Below are 21,358 nucleotides of genomic sequence, written 5' to 3' on the forward strand. Positions count from 1 at the left end.
TTGCATCGTAGTTACTCTAACTATAAAAACAAAGCACAACTTTTTTTTTATTATAACATAGGGTCAAATGCAAACTAAAAATCTGAGACTTACGAGGCGACTGGAAAAAAAACATTTTATTAGCTCATGACTGGTAACTCCATAAGTATTTGCCACTCATTTCTTCCAGAAATTATGAAAACTCACTTTTCGCAGATCATGATTAGCTACATCTAAAGAAGTTTGCTTACTAGTTTAATGTGATGCAGTGCTACACGTAGGTATTTTAATATTTGACATATATGGTTAAAATAAATAGATGTTGCTACTAATTACAGCATTCTTTCAGGTGACAAATAACTTAAGTGTTAGCACAAATTTCCTTTTTGCTATTACTGTTGACTTTAGTTTCAAAAAGCCTGTTAATTATATCTATATTTGTGGGTACTCATGGAGAGTCAGATTATTGTTTGTACAATATTGTCTGCGTTATTCTGCCAACACTCTCTATAACTGTCCAAGTTTGAGATCTTATATATTTGTTTTGCACTAATACATAAAAATAGCTTATATAGACATGCATATATGTATAGGTAAAGCATCCGCAGCAATAAGTAGCTGAGAACAAGACATGAACGTATAACTTCAGAAAGATCTACGCCCTATAGTTTTATACCTATGATACTGTTAAAATATAATATATAACCAGCTTAAAGCAGCTTAGAACAGCTTACTTATTTACAGTTGTTACTTCAATTTAATTTCTTGATCCCAGTTTTTACGTTGGATAAAATTAGAATGTTTCGTACATACATCTCAATGTCTATAGTAATTTAGAACATAGTTAGCCATAAAGATTTGATTATTATATTCGATTACTTTTTACTAATACAATACGTATGTTTAACAAATGCTCCTGATGCAGATCCTACTTCTTTCTATACATGAAGTCCAAAAAAAATAGTTGTAACAATTGTAAGCATTTTACGCTTACTCACAGTTTTTTCTGCTCAGGTTGTGTCCAAGCATGTTATTGTTTAAACAACGGCTTTATGCTCGATGCAATTGTTTTTTCTGTTTCCTAAATACTTTGTTTAACCTAGGTAGACGTTTGTGAAAGTGACAACATAGAAAAAAAGATACACACTGTTTTTTGTATTTTATATTCATAAGAAATGATTTAAATACAACAATAACCTATCAAATAAGTTTGAAACTGAAAGTTGATGAAAATTAAAACAATTTCATTTGCATTAACTCTGTTCAGACAAACTTTTTAACACCTTATAAAAGTAAAAGTTGTGGAAAAACTGTCAATAGGTTAAATAACTCAGTTTATGCTAGCCTATTAATACTTTTAAACAGCTATAATAAAGTATAATTATAAACGTTTTCTAGCTTTATTTTAAATGAACAATTTACTGTTACGTTGTGGCTCATCAACGTAACTTTAGCGCACGAGCATTTAAATGTAGCGTACAGCGTGTGAACAGCAAATGTGTTTATGCTCAGCAGTGTTGCAATTCAGTTAAAGTATTGAAAGTTGTTTACCAGTATCTTTGCAAATAATAAATGATTTAACGTCAGCAGCTTTCCTGTAATAGCCGTTAAAGTAGTTGAAGTATTTCGTAGCATAATTAATATCGTGAGATGGAAAGATTAAATGAATAATAAGCAAAACTAAGTTAATTTAGTCCCAAATATTACAAATACTATAGAGGTGGTCAAAACAGTTAATTTTGATAGTTCACAAGGTAAATTTGATTAATATATTTTTGGGAAAAAAGGAGCAGTTGCACACCTAGGCCGAGTATTAAATTTGGTGGGGATGGAATTAGGGAGCAATAATTGCTTGAGCTTCCGACTTATCAAGCATTCGTTGGTATTGATCTGTGGGTGCGGCCACTCAGCAAGGAAGATCCTATGGTATTTGTTACTGACTGTGGGTAGACGTCACTAGACGTGACACTACATACCATGTTCTTTTCTGTTGTACTACTTAAAAACATAAGATAAAGTACATAAAATTTTATTTCGCTGAAGAAAAAATACATGATATTTATGATAGTGCTTAAGCATAAAAGATTTTATATTTTATCATTAATTATACACAAATAATCTGATACACACAGTTGAAAGTAGCAGAAATAACATCTCAAACTGCAGAAGAACGCTTACATCAAGAGAAGGGAGTGGCAAGGGGATGGAACCAATATTAGATAAGTTATGTGGAAATGTTATGTAGAAGGCCCACACAAACAACTAAACAGTACGTACATACGCTACGGAATTCTGGTCCTCTGCAAGCTCTACATACTAACTTGTGACCAGTAGAAAGCTAGCGAATATGGGAAATTGTATTCAAATAACAATTTGTTTAATTTATCATGCAGTTTTATTATGTTAATAAAAAATAACAAAACAAATTTTAACTTTTAATTTAAAATGATCAAACTAAATTAAATAAGTATTGTAAACAATTTTAAATACTGTATAAGATTTATTGATAATTTTTTTCCGATTTCTAAGCACAATTATATTCTGTTTTTTTTTCTTTTGTATGAATAATGTAAATGTTATTTATTCACCTTATAAATTCTTCAAGAATCAAGTCATCTTTTGTATAACATCATTTTTTACGGAAATTTATAAGGTCATAGTAGTATCTATGATCAGACTTCACACATTTAATAACTTTATCTTTTTTAAACACGTTCTATGAGAGTTTGTAATTATACTTTCTCTTTCAGTTGATGTACTACATTAATTTGTTATAATAGTGGTATACTAAGAAATTCATTAGGACTAATAAGAACTTATAGTATAATATACTAAAATCATAAGATACTGAAGACTTAATTGAATCAATAAAATAAATAACAACCACAATAATTGAGATGAGATAAAACATTGAAGTATGTCAGTAAACGGCTTCCGTATAATTACTACTAATCAACTAAAAAAAGTTTTGTCATATAATCACGTATGTTAAATTAAAAAATATAACTGAGGATTAGTTGTTTCTCATCAAAATCAATTTAACTAACTAAATATATACCTGGGTCTTGTTTTTTTTATTTTAATTCAGCAAGAATTACGATTAAAAACAGTTTGTTAAGTAACTTTTAGTGCAGTTAATAATTTTAAATAACAAACTGTTACAATAATACGTTTTGTCTGACCAAAGTTGGCTGAGTTTCATTAAACAACTTTTTTTAAGGTCAATTGTATATCACGTCACTTAAAATAAAAATGAAGATAAAATAAAAGTTCAACGAAAAAATATTAGGTTATTATTTTAGTGAAAAAAAAAAATACAAAATAGTGGGTGAACTATGGGGATTCAAGAACAGTGAAAGTTCTAGGACAGTGGAAATTCTAGGACAATGGGGATTCAAGGACAATGGGGATTCTAGGACAATGAAGATTGTAGGACAGTAGAGATTTAAGTCCACCAACGTGGATAATACTCCTTACTGTCCTAAAATCTCCACTGTCCTACAACTCCCACTCTCTTTAAATCCCCATAAGGGTTTGCAGCCTGGTGGCCGCAATGCTACTGTGTTAAAAGTGCTACTGCGTTGAGTCCTATTAATCTACTACCTTTTTCGCTTTACTGTGCAAGTTACTGTGCAGTGGGAGGTTTCTACTACCTTAAACTGGGCACTCTAATTCCTCCACTTTTTTCTACGCACATTACTGCGTAGTATACGTAGGTGCTGTTGCCGCACAGCAGTTGCGCTGCTGCTCTCGGGTGTTCAACTATTTTCTTTTACCCACTGTCTTTGTACTACCTTTAAGTGAGTGCGTTTTGTACTGTTGCTTGTGCTGTTGACGTCTGTCTCACGTGTTGACATTGTACTGTCCTTAAGTAGGTGCATTGTTGTACTGCTACTGGTATCTTCGGGGCTTCTCTTGGGTGTTCTCTGTGCTGCTCTTAATTGCTGCTCTACTGGAACACGTCATTGGCCTGTTATATTAAAATGTGCACCATTCACTGGTATGCATTCTTGTACATACTCTTTTGTAATGAATTTAAATGAATGTAATGCATACGTTTATTTCATGATGATTTTAAAGAGTGTGCTCTCGATACTGTATCTGTCGTCACTCAATCACTACTCCACTCACACAAGTCATCGGCCTGTAACATTTAGTACAAGCAACGTCTGCTGGTACGCATGCTTGTGTTTATTTTTTTAGTAATAGATAGAAAAAACGTAATGCGTACGCTTGTTTTTCTTTTTCTTTCTCTACCAGCTTATGATGATTTGGTAACGAAGTGGTGCTTTCTTCACTGCAGCCAATGACTCTGCTCTCGTAGACTACGTGGTTCTCTCTCCAAGGTCAGCCATAATGATGTGGTGCTCTCTGCTCTCGATGAAGGTGATGCTCTTTGCTTTTGACGATGACGCTGCTATCTACTGTCAATGATGACTTGGCGCACTTTCTGCTGCTAGCGATAATGAGATGTTTTAAAGCCACAGGTCTCGTCAATTGGCGGTTTATACTTCCACTTTTCAGCTGCATTCATTACAGAAAATTTTGGTTAAGAATTATTTATCATTGGCTAATAACATTACTATTTATACTGCTTTTATTATCAACAGTACCAGAATTGGCACCATCCAGAAATTTATTGATGTATTCTGCCAATTCATACAAGATGAAAAAGAAGCTTATGAAAATTAAATGAAATATGATGATGCAGTCATGATGCCATTGGATCATTATGAAAAATTTTCCGAAGAATGGATAATCTTGGGTGAGTGGTGTGAATCAGATCGAGCAGGTATGGTGAATATTTTTTTCATTTAAAATTTGTTCATATCTTGTTTCGTTGTATTATTCACAGATTCACCTTTAAGTTCTTGAAGTTCCTTTTCAAGTTTAACATCTTCATCTTTGTCTCCATCACAGGTCTTTTTTGACTTATTTTCAGAAAATAATAATAGATGTTGATATTTCTTACATTTTTGTTAAATACAAACTAATCATCATCAAATTTGTTATATTTTTTTTTTTATATAAATTATTACCCCTAATGCAGCTCATCATTTATCACTACTAATGTCTTCACAACAATTAGACATCTCAGAGATGTATCCAACTCCTTCTTTCTTACAAGAAATTTTCAGTTCTACATCATTAAAGGAAGGTGATGAGGATACTGAAAAAGCTTACTTTGGTTGAAGGATGGTGCTATGGAGTAGAAAAACCTCACATAAAATGAACCTGGGAACGATAGTCTACTTTACCCAAATCAGTTCCTACTCCAGTGAAACATAAAAGAAAAATATAAAATAAATAAGTTTTTTGAACTATGTATTATATTTTACAATTTTGTAAATTTGGGAGATAAATGAGTGGTTGATATTAACAAGTAATGGCATTGATCGGAGCCCCTACTACTCTTTTTTCTTTACATAAATATTTTAAAAGATGCTTCTGTTTACTACTCACGACAATAATTGAGAAAAAAAGGTAATGTTGAGTAGAAATGATAGATGTTTGAAAAAAGATAATATTAAAGTAGAAGTAATAGATGGTATACTGAAATGGTATTTGAGAGAATTAAGTGTATGTGAATTTATTATGAAATTATTCAACGCCCTTACTTGTGAGAAACAACCTCGTATAATCTTCTTCCCATAACTGCTCTTTCTTTTACCAAATTATCAATTATTTTTAAAATAAATTATAAAATAATTCATAAAAATCAGTGATATCTTCTCCTTTAACTTAAAGAAACGATGTTAATTATTAGTTCACAAGCCAGTTTTTCAGTGTGCATAATCTCCTTTTCACACACACTGAATTTTTCCTTAGTAAATAATTGCGAACAAAAAATTCTCTTATCATCGTTCCAGCTCTTTATTGGAGGACATCTCATCTCATCCGTATTGCAAATTACTCTGAAGTGTAAAATGTCACGAAAAATAAGGTTTAAAGTACCATAAATGTAGTATACTCACTTATTATACAAAGTTTCTTGAAGACACATTTTCTTCTCCAACCCTTTGACAAATATTTTCCTAGCGTTTTTCATTGAGTTTTGTACAATAAATATTACTTCACTGTAAGGTATAGAACCAAATGCCAATAGAATCTCATGATAATGGGATTTTAAACATTGATTAGTCTGGCGCTCACCAGGTGACAGCTTTGATCTCTTGCAAGGCACTTAAAACTGGTAAACTATAGGTATAGTACCGTCTCAAAGTGTCTTGATTGCTGCCGCCTTCAAGATGAAGATATGAAAACACCTTGTAAAGCCCTGCAGGTTAAAAACGTAGTCAATTTGGCTCAGATTGTTGTTTAGTGCTTAAGCTGCATTTCATCTAGGAGATACTTTTGGTTAGACGACTCACTGACGAATGATCTCTCTGTAGCATGCAACCTTGTTATATCGAGTTTTTGGGTACTACGAGCCTTAATACTTCTGGGCAGAGGATTTCCGCGGCTCTCCACTTCAACAAGATAGGGATAAATGGCAGTGTTGAGCTCGGAGAGTCATTCTTGACTTGGTGTTTCTCGGGAGTACATCGACAGCAGCAGAGACAACGAGATTCAATACGCCTGCACAGTGGGTCTTTCTGGTTTCCCACTTCAGCGAGACCATATAATTATGGCTTTTCTACTCTAGCAAGAATGATATAAGGTCTAATTAAACAGAAGAGCAATTATTCTTCGCTTGGTGTTTGTCGAGAGCACATCTACGAACACTTTCTAGGACTTATTTCAGCTGAATCTAGGATCAAAAATACCATGGCAGACTTACAATACTTCAAACTGACAGTAAAAATATCGCTGCAGTCATTGGATAATGCAGCTGGTATGGATGTAAACCATTCAGACTTATGGAGATGGCTGCAATTATCTTCAAAGGTAATTGCTACACTAGAAGAGTTGCTTACTACGTCAAAAATAACCAGAGCAAAAAGGCAATCGTGTATTGCGCTAGCAGCTTATTCAGTAAACATTAAGAAAAATCTTACAAGATTATCATACAAAACTGGAGAAGAGTTGAGAGCACAATCAGATGTATCAGTAATCCTGAGAAATGCTGTGCAGTAGAATAATGTTGTGTCGGATTTTGATAGACGTATAAGATTAGATATTATTACGAATCTTGTACACCTATACAATAAATTATTTATACATTACACAAAATTTTAATTTGAAAAAAATATTGTAGCAGCTCTGTAAGAATACAGTGCATTGAAGGTGAACACTAAGCTCTCAAATGAATACGTGCTACATGAAAATGACTCTAAAAGTAGTGAAATTAAGTACTTTAATACTTAAAATGCTCTAATTCATGAATTGACATATTTTAGTGAGTGTTTTCATTACCATGTGATTGAGCTATTAAAACAACAGACAGGAAAGTTCGAAGGAAGAGATTTAGGCTGGTCATTACAAGAAGCTTAACATTTAATGATAAAAATTAATAAGTTCAATGCGATAAAAGGAAGTTCATTGCTTGAATCACCGTATGTTATTTAGAATAAGAAAGCTTGTGTTAATGTAAAGAAAAAAGATAATGAGTGTTTTATGTAGGCAGTATTGTTTACTATTTATCCAGCAGTAGTACACAGCAAACGTATCAATGAGTACATGTGGTATTAAAATATACTTAACCTTAGTGGTGTAAAGTTTCCAGTATCAGTGAAAGATATTGTAAAATTTGAACAACAAAATCCTGTATCTATGAACCTATATGTTTTCCAAAAACTTGGAAAGGATTACAAGGTTGCTTTATGTTATATAACTTTGGTGAAGAAAGAAAAGCATGCTAATTGATTACTCGTTTAGAATAACAATACTGATGAAAATGAAGAAGAAATAGAAAAACATTATGAAACTACTAGTGAAATAAGTGTTCTAGAACTTAAAATCTTCTATGTTTGGAGTAAAAATTTAGTACGTTTAGGTAGAAGTCAATTCAAAAGTCATAAATGTAAGTGCTTCATTTGTGAGAGATGTTTGAATCTCTTTAAAACTGAGTATAAGCTTCAAAAACACGGAATCGACTATGTAGTGGTAAATAAGTGTAAAATTAAACTCTCAGCTAGAGATCAAGGGGTGATCTAGTTCAATAATTTTAATGATAAAGAAAAAGTTCCTTATGTTATATATGCTGACTTGAAGTGCCTTCTTAAACCAGTTGAAAGTGATGATCGCAAATTAAAAGAAAATCAAACTAAGAGTATTGTATATTGTATTTAGTACAATTTTAATGGTGCACGCTTAATTTGTACCATTAATTATAGAAATTCGATATATATACCTGTTGTATTTCACAATTTGACTAGATATGACTCTCACTATAAAATAAAGGAAATAGCGACAGCTGCAGACTTTAAAGGTTGTGTCACACTAATTGCTGAAAATAAAGAAAAATACGTATTTTTTACAAAATATATTGACGGTGGTGATATTAACTTCAGATTCATACATTTGTTTAGATTCATGCCATCATCGTTGGGTAAGCTAGCATCTTACTTGGATAGATACGATATTACCTTAAGCGCATTTATGCAAGGTGGTTACACTCAAGATCAAATAAAGTTATCATTAAGGAATGGTGTTTTCCCATGTCAGAATGTCAGTCCCTTTAAAAAGCTCCAAGATATTCAATTGCCAAGTAACGGAGACTTTTATAGCAAACTTACTGAGAGTGAGATCTCTGATGATGACTGTCATGATGCTTTAAACGTATGAAAATCATTTAGTGTCAAATCTCTTGGTCAATACTCAGATTTATACTTGAAGACTAACGTATTATTGCGTGTAGATGTTGTCGAAAACTTTCGTACAACTCGTATAAACGTGTATAGACTAGATCCTGCACAATACTACATGACACCTGGTTTAACATGGGATGCCATCTTTACACAAGTTAAATTAGAGCTTCTCACTGATATAGATATGTTATTATTTATCAAAAAAGGTTTTAGAGATGGTATAAGTCAATGTTTTAACCAGTATGTGGAGGCAAACAATAAATACATTAATGGAAGATGTTATCCCGTAGAAAAACAAAAATTACTTGTGTACTATGATGTCAATAATCAGGACAGTTGGGTCATAATGCAGACCATTTGGTGGCTTTGAATGGGTAAGTGTAATTAGATTACTTTTTTTCCATATTCCAGACAATCGCTTTTACGACCATATATTGGAAGTTGACTTCGAGTATCTTTGGAGCTTACACGATGACCACAAAGATTTACCTTTATGTCCTAAACGTATGACACTATCTGTTACAAAGCAGAAGAAGCTGATGACTACTTTATACAATAAGGAACGTTATAACACATAATATCAAGCTTTAAAGCAAGCCTTAAAATATGAATTTATCTTGCGTAAAATACATAGAGCATTAAAATTTTATCAAAAAGCCTCATTAAAGCCCTACGTTGACTTCAATACCGAAAAGAGAAAAAATGCTAAGCATGAGTTTGAAAAACTCTTCTTCAAGCTATTAATAAACGTGGTCTATGGGAAGGCAATGGAAAACGAGCCTAAAAGAGTCGACGTGAAGCTTGTTAATAAATGGCATGGGCGCTAAAGTGCAGAGACCCTTATTGCTCAACCAAACCTTCACAAGCGTACAATGTTCGCTGAAAATCTTGTGGCCATACAACTTGCACGAGCACATATCACAATAACAATGCCTATATACGTTGGACTTTGTGTACTCGATACATCGAAAACACTTATATATGACTTTCATTATTCATACATAAAGCAGCGTTTTACAGGTACATGCGAGTTATTAAACACAGACACTGATAGTTTCATTTATGAGATTCAAAGTAAAGATATTTATAATGTGATGTGTAAAAAAAAAGATAAGCTCAATACATCAGATTATGCAGACAATTATCGTTTTAATTTATACTGAAAAAGTGATTGGGCTCGTTTGTAATAAGTGTTGTGGTAAAATTTTGCTCAAATTTATTGGTTTTCGTGGTAAAATGTATTGCATTTATGTGCAAGACGATAAGTTGATTAAAAAGCAAAAGTTGTCAAAACATCTGTTATTAAGACAAAAATAAGATTTGAAGACTATAAATATTGCTTCTTTAACAATCACTGAAGTTTTATGCGTACAAAATTTTAATTTTTCCAAGCACCAAACAAAAAAAATGCTCTGAGTCCGAAAGGTGATAAGTAACATCTGCCGCTGAACTCTACAGATACACAGCCATAGGGGCATAAGCTCATAATGTATGAGGAGGATAAAGCATTCCTACAAATTGTACTGCAGAAAGACAAAAAAGTAAATAAAGAAGACAGAGAGCAACAGCCAATGTAGGCTGTTGGGGAGGGGAAAGCTTATGAAGAGAGAAAATCCCTATTTCAGAAGTTATTTTTGCCTGTGGAGCTTATTTGAACGCTCGATAAGTGGAAGAGCACATCAAGTCCTCCTCCAAGTAAAAGAAAAAAGCAAGCCCTACATAAGAAGGTATATAATCCAGTAAAAGTTATTCCAATGTTAAACAAGCCAGAGAGCACATCAAGTCCTCCTCAAAGCAATATACAAAGATTTAAGCTCTTCTTATCCATCAAGAAATTCAGCTTGACTTTAAGGTAAGTAGCAACTTCTAATTAATATACTGTAAGCTATAGCACATAATAATTAAATTTTGATTTGTATTAGAAAATGGACTTTACCAGGTGAAACTATATCGCTAAAAATATAAACTTCCCAACAATGAAGTTAGTAATCATAGTTAAAGGAGAATAGGAGAAATCTGGTGATGAAGCTTAGAAAGATTAATACCTGCTTTGGGTGGAAGGTCATCATCACCATCGATGATGAGCTTCAAGTCTTTGCTCCCAATCGCATCTCCAAAGCCATCGAAAAAAATTAAGACTATGTATAATAAGTTGAGGAAAAAAGTTCAAAACTATGTTTTATTAATAGTTTATCATGGCAATAATAAGTTAGAATTTTGGATTTGTACTATTAATTTGAATTTTTGGATTTGTAATATAAGTGTGTATTTATGTATATAAATTATTTATTACACGTAAGTGTATATACATCGATAAAGAAAAAAATCAAAAGAGAATGTCCATGGAGTTAAAAATAAATGAAAAATAGGTTGTTTTCTACAGGAGGGGGCGTTAATTGGGGCTCTCTCTACTTTCACTTTTTTATTTTATTATTTTTCCATTGATTATCACATTTGTCAATCCAACTATTATGAGAATTATCAAACTCTAACCATTTAACGTAAACTTTATTACCGAGTTTTTTAAGAACTTTCTTCACAAAGTAAGTAGTTAGATTTGTTTTTAATATTTGAGTAACTGTGAAAATCCTTGTAGATCACTTGGGCGTATAACCTTTTTCAAAAGCATTTTAAACTTTGCTTATACGCACTTTATCATTAACTTTAAATTTTGGAATTTTTTTCCAGGCTCACCTTGAGAATTATAGCGTATGGAAAATTTTGCTTCATTCGATTATGTGATATTTTTTTGTCCTATAGCTGTATCGCAATGCTTTCGATTATAATAGGCTGTGATTGAGTCTGGCAGCTAATTAAGCCATTCATAGTTATCATTCCAATTGAATTGAACCTATGTTCTATTTTTAACGTGCGATTGAATCTTTCACAGATCAATGCTTTTAAAATATTGTAAGCTAAATACAGATGAATTTGGTACTCTTCCATAAGATCTTGATAACTTTTGTCATAAAATTCCTTACCTTGACCGGTATAAAAATTTTTTGCTACTCTCCCTCAATTTAATATGGATTTTATTGCTGCTGTGGCATCATCCCCTAGTTTTCATTTCACTAGTACGGCTCATGCATACTCTAAAAATATGTCAGTTACAGAAAGCATGTATCTATAACTTTTAATTTTCTTAGTATAAGGTATTATTTTAACGAAATAATCTTGCCATGTTTCATCCCATCCTCTTGTATCATACTTTCGACGTGGATAGTTATGACGAGCTGGTTTGTGGAGCTCTTTCACTACAATTTTCTTTTTTGGATCCATCCTCGTTGACGTCTGGTAAGTAAATACTAGGAAATCTCATTATCATAGCTTGGACTTCCTGCCAATCTTTTAGCTATATGTAAGCGAAGACGAACCACCAGGTCACTTGGATTGTCCCATTGTATATAATCCACTTGTTGCGTTAGCTTAGCTCTTTTCTATCGAGGTAACAATAATCCTTTCTTTTTATTGCTGATAAGGTCAAACATAAGAGCAATATATTTAATAAATTCATGACTATTATGTGTCCAAATGAGTCATTATTGCTAAGACCCTTAAAGTTTCCAGAAGCACAAAATGTTTACTCAAATCAACTTCAGTAATGCGAGTTAAATCAGAACATTATTTACAAGAAGCTCTATCAGTCCAACTGTTATAGAAAATCTTATCTCATTTATCCTAATTTTATTATTATCTAAATTTCTTTCTATATTTTATTATTATCTAATTGGTAAATTTTCAAACTTATACTTTCCATTTTATTTTGGAAGCCTATTTGCTTAATCTTATGAATCTTTCTAGTTTTCGTTAAATATTTGTAAGTATTAGTTGTTGAAAGTGTTTTTATTATCATCATATGTCTAATTTCACATGGTAATGTTCATATCACCATTACCATCATTTTCATCATCATCAATATCATACTCATCATTATCATCATCATAATCATCATCAAAATCATAAACATCATCATTATTATCAACATCATAATCATCATCATCATCATCATCATCATCATCATCATCATCATCATCATCATCATCATCATCATCATCATCATCATCATCATCATCATCATCATCATCATCATCATCATCATCATCATCATCATCATCATCATTATCATCACCATTATAGTCTTATTATGTACTTTTTTCATCTTATCTTTTCTAAATTTTAATTTATCTTTATTTTTTTACGATAGCTTTATGCCTTTACTAGCTAATAAAGAACATCTTTTTCTCTCTCATACATGCTAACGCTTTGATGCCTCAGAGTAGACTAATTAGTTCACACTTTATACATCATGTATTCATAGCAAAACTATTAAAACCTTCACGGTATCAGCCATTATTCATCCACCTATTCTTTTCAATAATTTTGGTCAGGTATTGTTGAAACAATTTTTTTGTTAACAATTTTGTTAAAGATTTTTTTTTTATTTAAAAAAAATTTTCTCAGATTTTTCGGCTTATTTGAAAAAAAAAAATCAATAAGAATGTATATACCTACGCCCCACAGTCTTCTAGTAAAAAATTCCTAAGGTTTTAAAAAGTATATTTTTTCTGATTTATAGGTATAACATATATATAGGCATACACTTACATAAGAGCTAGCGGTGAAACGCCCTAAACGTTGATTACAAAAAACAGCCTGGCCACTTAACTTTTTAACATCTTCTTTTTTAGAAGTAAAAGAGGTAGGCTTACAGTTTATGATCATGTGTTGTTATATACGAAAATGAGTTTATTTAGCACTGTCATGGAACTCTAAAAATTGGAAAAAATGTTTTTTTTCAAAGTTTGGGAAATTTTTACTCAAAAACTGTGGGTCTTAGGTATATACATTACAAATAATTTTTCGTTCTAAATATACCAAAGAATCTGAGAAAAGTTTTTTCAGATTGAAAAAAGAACTTTCACAAAATTGTTTCCAAAAAATTGCTTAAACAATACCTGACCACATTCTTGGATGGCATGATAAACTTTTAGGTACATAACTATATTTTGAACAAGAAAGCACAAAAATTGGGACAGATAATTTTTCCTGGTTCTTCACTGTTTGAGCCTGGTTCAACTATTACGTAGTAAGTCACAATGTTAACTGGAGCGCTTTTCTTATTTCACTATAAGATCAAAGTTAGGAACGTGCAATTTTACGGATTGCTCTTTAAATTTTATGTCTGTACTGTAAAATGGTTAAACTACGACTTATGCCTGGTCCATGAAAATACTGCTTGTATACTATTGTGGTTGCATATTTTGAGACCTGCAGACTTTAAATACGATGATTTCCTTCTCTAGAGCTCAGTCATAATCCAACTACCCATGAACCAAGCATTCGAAGAGTGATGATCAAACATGATAAGAGAGGATATGGTCTCCTGAGTAAGATTATAAACACTTTATCTATTGAACTTCCTATACCAAGCTATCAGTACTGCGATATAGGTACTAAGCTTTTAAGATGTCTTGCTAGATGTTATCTAGGTATAAACCTACTAGACAAAGCATGTAAGAAGCACGATATAGCTTATTCTCAGTATCAAGAAAACATCAAAGCTAGAAACTTAGCAGATAGAGTCTTAGGCAAGAAAGATTTGCAAAGACTCAAAGCCAGAGATTTAAGTATCAAGGAAAAATCAGCCGCTATTACTGTTTCAAGCTCTATGAGGCTTAAAAGTAAATTGAGTATGGGTATAAAAAGTAAGAAGAGATCATACACTGCCTTGCGTACGGTTATTTAGGCTGTATTGCGAAAAATGAATTCCAAAAGCAAGAATGCACACAAGGCTATTACTTTGTCTTTGAAGGGGGCACGTAGTACAGTTGAGAAAGCAGGTGGTAAGAAAAGTGTAAAAATACCAGGTATTTTACCTCTCCCTCCTTGAACTGGCAGTGTGCTACCTCTAATACCCTTATTTTCTAATTTAAGTACAACCAGTGCTTTAGCCAATGGTGTAGCCGGAATATGAAAAAGTGTACATGCTAGAAAGGATGCTAAACAGCAGCTGCAAGAAAGCCAAAAACACAATAGAACTAGAGAGGCCTCAAATTTTGACCATATAAAACTGGATTCGGTATCGACTTTGAGCCACATGCTGAATGTGGTTAAAAAAGAAAAAAATCTATGAAATGAGATTTCCTGAACGATCCTTAACCAACATTTATTTACTTTAATATGCTAAACAACTAGAAAATTCCCAATTTTCGTGGGGTATTTATGCGAAACAACTTACCATCGTATGGACCACGATATTGTAAAACTGCTACTGCAAATTTTGACAATAAAGATAGACCTCCAACTCATTGGGTAGCGTATTAAGAATCTAGTGATAATATTCCATACTTTAAAAGCTTTGGCGATCTGCAGCCACATTTGATTTAATGCTGTACTTGAGAGTTTGAAAGGTTAAGTATAAATGTCAAAAATATCAATACTTTATTTATTTTAACTGTGGTCACTAATGCTTACTATTCTTATTAAAGAGATCGTCAAAAAGTATACAAGAGAGTGTCATAATCAGAAATCATTTATTCGCTCTTCAGCAGTCATGGAGAAAACATTGTCACTTAGTCTGTCTGATACTTCTTCTGTATTAGGAGCACAGTATTTTTTACATATGGAATGATCCCTAAGACATAACTACGTTTTTGGCTTCGTAAAATTCCTTACATTTAATTTGATTCCAAAATTGAGTCATTTTTAGAGGACGTAATACAGCCTAACGATATAACTATTGATATTAGACCTAACAATAATACACTTCGTAGTGTAGTTATCTATAGCCATAGAGCGTGTGGTGGCTCAGTCGGCTAGGTCGTGGATTGGCACGCAGGAGACCGTGGTTCGATTTCTGGCCAGTGTAACTTTTTGGGCAAGTACCCTTGTGATTGATCACATGTGCTTTTTCACCACCCAATGCTTCTCAAGAGGGGTTTCGGCGACCTTCTAGCAGCAATAGTTTCCTTATTTTTCCCTACCCCCCTCCCAGTAATAAGAGGCCTCCCATTCCTTTCCTCGTCTCTTTTCCAAGGGCTAAGTGCCCACAGTTATGCCCTTATTGAAGGAGCTGGACGTAGAGCACTTTAATATAAAAAAAAACAATCCATAGCCATGCAATTGATTTTAGACCAAAAGATTCTAGAAGCCGTCTCTTGGGTTTCACTGAACGTATCTTAGAAAATAACGTCACCCATAACTCAGACTTACTTGTGACTATTCTCAAAGTGAACGCATTACAAGTTAAGTGCAACATTACTACTAGAATTTGTATAAACGGAAAAGGGTTTTTACAATTCATGAGTTTTTTCTAGCCGTCCCACTAGGACACAAAATTATTGAAGTTCCTTTGCAAATTATTTATTTACCGATCGTTGGCCAAACTATGGATCACATACAATTACGTATAATTAACTAGGATGGTGAATGAGTCAATTTTCGTGGAAAAGTCATAACAATAAGGTTGCACATAAGATCCTCACAATAATGGGAGTCATGTACAATCGATAAAGGTATATAAGCAGCTTGACATGCACTCCTGTGCTCAGTCGACAATAAGCATCCAAACTGTCAACGGAGGGAACAGCTGAAACGTCAAAAGCTAACGCATCAAAACATTCAATTCCTAATAAGTCTAGGATTTAAAATGAAAGGCCCTGTTAAAAGCTTACTTGTATATTCTTATTTTGTTTCCTAAAGCATGAAAGAGATTCTAAGCGTTTAATCAACTGTCACTTTTGACAAGTCCATTTCTTACTATGAGATCCATGCTTATCAACCATACGCATCTGGAACTTATAATAATTGAGATAAAATCGGTGTATCAATTTAACATTAAAACCTTTGTCTGCTACCATAACGCAGTTTTCTTCACATTTATAAAATGTTAGTAAGATCAGGTGGTAATACAGCAACAGCAAGTACCTAATGGGTAAAAAACTTTATCTGTCATTTATTCGAAGAACTCAGATATGAGATAAATGCTATAGAAAAAGATAAATTTAAGAATGTGGGTCTGACGAACCTTATTGAAAATTGACTCACACTTTGTTTCTGATCAGGATCTAATGACTAAAAATGGCAGTTGGTTTAGTGTTTTCGGATGAAACAACTTTAACGAATATTAACAGCTACTTTTATGTCTTGATTCCTCTGAATATGATATAAGATTTTGCTAAAGACTATAACAAGACTATTGTTAACGTGAAACATGAACTCATACTCACCCAATCAAGAACTGATTAAAATGCAACCATTCAATCACAAATGGTGGCCAACGGTGACGCTGACGCAGAACGAGTCTGGGAAAAGTTTAAGATAGAAATATTGGAGCTCAAATGACATTTTCAGAATTCAAACAATAGTAAAGATCATACCCTGTGTAAAGCAAAGTCTAATTCCTAACCGATATACCACCCATCGTCATTGATTGCTCCAAGCAATATGAGTCACTGAAAAATGTTCCAGTTAATGTACGTTGAAAATTTCAATCTAACGATAATTTTCCCGCTAACACATTAGCCTTTTACTTCATTCTATATGATCGCATTATTTAAAATCTGATAAGCTGAGATGTAAAGAAACTCATGTAAAGTAGTGGTAGGGGTAAATGGTAGATGTAAGAGTAAGACTGTAAGGTCTGGTGCCGAGCTTTCTTAACATTATTTGTCTTTCTACCGTCATGAAGAAAAGTGGAGCAGAGAAGAAGAAGAGAACAAGTAAAGACAAAAAGAGTGGGAAAAATTTGAGAAGAAACGTGAGGAGAAGGAATCAGTACAGAAAAAGTAAAAACACAAAGATCTAAATATAGAAAATAGTGGTAGTTTTTAAAAGCTGTCCAAATATCACACAAGCTGACCATCATTGAAAAAAGTCAGAGTGCGGAAAAGAAATAGTACCGTAGAAAATACACAGAGCGTAAAAAGTTCAATGACAGGTATGTAAAGTGGACTGAGCAGAAGAATAAAAAGAATCAGAAAAAATTATTAAAAAATAGTGATCCATTATGGATGAGAACAGTAAGTATTAAACAGATCTTAAGTACTTAAGATCAATGGACTACATATTAGATAGGCAAGGTCTTAAACAGCCTGTCGACGATTTATCTCTTGAGGAGTTAGCTGAACTATCATTTTATTCGGACGGTAAACCTATAATATTTCTCTTCAAAGAGCCATTTTCATGGCAATGACTCTCAGACAAATACAGGAGAGAAAGCTTGTGGTTAAAGCACTGTTCATGCGGTATACTGTGGGAGTCAGAAAATTTTTCGTATAATACTGTAGGAACAATTCTTTGAGATCACTTACTCGATGGTAAAAGAGTGCATGTTTTTGGCTCCTTGAGGAAATAATGGTTGAGAAGATTTAAATTCATTGTCCATAACATAACTGATTTAGGCTATCCTGCAACTAATTAAATAAAACAAGCCATTGTATGCCTGCATTACAATAAGGCATACAAGGCTAACTGTGTGCATTAAAACGTTAGACTGTCCAAAAAATTTCTCCTAGATTTGCCTAAGTCCATGAATTAAATATGAATGATATTCATAAAACTAAAATAATTTACCTTCATTTTTTGAAATATCATGTTTAATTATTAATTTTAAATATGGCTCTAATTTTCTTATTAATTTTTTTCCTATTAAAATTTATAAATAACTTTTTCTTTCAACCTCGACGCCCAAGAGCAGCAAGTTCAGTAGTGGAACTGCTGTGCGACAATGGCACCTACATGCTGTTTGCTGCTACTGCGCAGTCATGTGCGCAGAAGAGTGGAGGTATTAGAGTGCCTGGTGGAAGGTAGTAGGGACCCCCCCACTGCGCAGTAACGTGTGCAGTAAAGTAAAAGAGGTAGTATGGTAATGAAACTCAACACAGTAGTTCTCTCAGTCCAGTAGCGTTGCAGCTACTAGGCCACGCAGCCGCCAGACCGCAAACCCCTATGGTATATCTCCATTAATCCAAAGACAGATACAAAAATATTGGGACAAATAATCATGTTAGTGGATTGTGATCCCCACTGTTCTAAGATCCCCATTGTTCTAGAATCCCCACTGTCCTAGAATCCCTATTTTTCTTAAATCTCTTTAGTTTATCGACTCGATCTACTTTAATGTACCAATAGTGATAAGAAGTAGCCAACAGAAATATATACTTGATTATTTAAGTAAAACAAACTAAGACTCTTTATTTAATATTTATTAAAGCACAAATAAATGGCAATTGCATGGCTATGTGAATAAAGTAGAGAATAATGCTTGAATAAATTACTTACAAGATGCATCTGTTTTAGCATAAACTAAAAGTGGCTAAAGCGAGACTTAGGGGCCATTAAATAGTATGAGGGGTTGGGGACTGAGTTTAACACTTATGAAAAACGTAAAAGTAATGGAAAAACTGTAATGTGGAGGAGTAGAGTCTAAAGTATAGTATTCTCTTATACCTACCTCTTACGTTACCTTCACCACTAAATATTCTTGACTTCGCTTTTCTGTTCTTATTGTATTTAAATAAAGTTATTTATAAGTTTTCATATTTGTATCATCTTACTTGATAAAATTTGCGTTTTTAGTATTTAATTTTTTTTTTAATTTTTTAATGATAGAATTATTGACAAAATTTTAAATACGCAATTTTATCATGACATAACGTGACATATATAAATAGGGATCTGTAGAGTAATGTGTAAAAGTATCATACTGCATGATATAGTCTTTTAGGGCTGTCCACACCTTCCTCCTGGGCCTTCCTCACCTGACACTTAAACCCCTTCTCCCTCAGCCTAGCTTTAAAACTAAATAATATTGTTTTTTATACTATTGAAATCCACAGCTTGGTATTAAGAAGCATGACTTTACATTTGCATAATGATTTACGTAAATTATCATTTTACTAATTATATAAATAAATATGATAGTAATACCATGTAGGTGCCAATACAACACGTATAAAGGACACCCTTGGCACCTATATTCTCGTCCACTTATAACATTAACTCAACTTTTACAATAACCCTTATGTTATGAAAAATCTGCTGTATAAGGTGAAAGCACCAGTACGTGAACAGTTTTTCCATAAAGTCTTTGTTTTCTCATTTTTATTGAATTTCTGATTTGCATAACAACAAAACAGTCCTTGCGCCAGTAAGTTTATATTTTTTCCTTTAAAAAAAAAACAAAAAAGTTTTTCTAGGTCATGTGTACAATTAATAAATTAATTTTAAAGTTTTTTTACCAATTACCCAGTAGATGAACAGTGTGTTCAGGTATTGGTACCGATACGTATTTTTGACCGAGTACTTGAACATCCCATGTTAATTAAATAGGAGAGAGGTTATGTTAGCTGCCTTCTACTGATTTCTATTTTTATTATGTGTTGCAAATAACCAAATCGAAAAATTTCTTTCTAATTTTATTGGTAACATATTATGAAAACTATAACAACTGACTTGACATACTATTATTATTGATTCACAGTGATTTTAATCATTTTTATGTGTTCGAGTACTGGGTATAGGTAAAACCTAATGGTACCAGTACCTGAACAGTTTTACAAGCCACCTCATACAAGTTGCACGAATAAATAATTTTTTTCTCGTTGAGTATAAAGGCTTACTGAAATATAAATTTTGTTTTATCTAAAGAACGATCAAAGGATATCAGAAACATTTTTTTTTTTATCCACTTCAATTGAAAATAGTTTATTCAAGCTGTTCAATCTACTGTTGCAATTTTAGGAAGTGTTCACGTACTGGTGGTTTTACTTTAATCAAAAGGAAATTTAAAATAAATTTATTTTTAAAAGGCATACATGGACAGTGCAGACATGTAAAAAGTAAGACGCGAACAAAGATCAGTGCACATACCAAACATACATCATAAGAAACAATTATTATTAAAGAAGTCTCTTTACTGGAACTGTAAAAAATTTATGTCAAAATGTATATGAACAGCTTATACTACGTACGAGACTTTTCTCTTGTTTTAATTATAAAGATATACTACTTCAACCTTTAATTTAATTATTTTTTATTATTAATTTTGTAAGAAAATTTTTGTAAGTATTATCATGTTTTTGTATCTTATTACTTATAATTATTATTGTTAAATTAAGTTATCTGAATAATTTTAAAAGATTCACGTTTTTATCTATTAGGCTCTTGATTAAGGACCAACGTTTTTCCAAACACAAAACTCTGTGGACAGTGCATGAAATGGCAGTACAGGACTAAGTTTCTGTCCCTCATTTTTATAAAATGTTTATGTTCTTGTGAGCGCACGCATAAGTATCTCTTACTTCAGCTAATATAACACAGACCGTACCCAAATGCAATCTTATTGACAATGTCTTTTGCTATCATTACCTTCTTATTAACTGTAATATGTGGTCTCATTGTCATAATTTACCCCTTCCCCTAGTCCTACCCAACATGTTTTCCCCACCTTCCTGAGTCACTGCTAAAAACAAGGCAAAATCGTTTTTATTTTAATGTGAAGCAAACACAAGAAAATTATTCATTACCCTTTCTTAGCCCAACTCACCTATCTTAATTAATTCTTGCGCCTTATCGTCCTCCTTTATACTCTTTCTCCGCTTTTCATAACCCCCACTGCCCTTCTCCCC

The 21,358-nt window shown here is 32.7% G+C and overlaps 1 protein-coding gene across 1 annotated transcript in view; it reads right to left on the minus strand.

Moving 5' to 3' along the window:
• Positions 1-21,358, minus strand: part of LOC106644845 (uncharacterized) — a 2,208,360-nt gene that overhangs the window by 589,964 nt on the left and 1,597,038 nt on the right. The gene's annotated exons all lie outside the window — the stretch shown is intronic.

The sequence above is a fragment of the Copidosoma floridanum genome, unplaced genomic scaffold (assembly GCF_036245765.1).
Source record: "Copidosoma floridanum isolate Cflo_tuat_1 unplaced genomic scaffold, Cflo_Japanese_pri ptg000017l, whole genome shotgun sequence".
Taxonomy (NCBI): Eukaryota; Metazoa; Arthropoda; class Insecta; order Hymenoptera; family Encyrtidae; genus Copidosoma; species Copidosoma floridanum.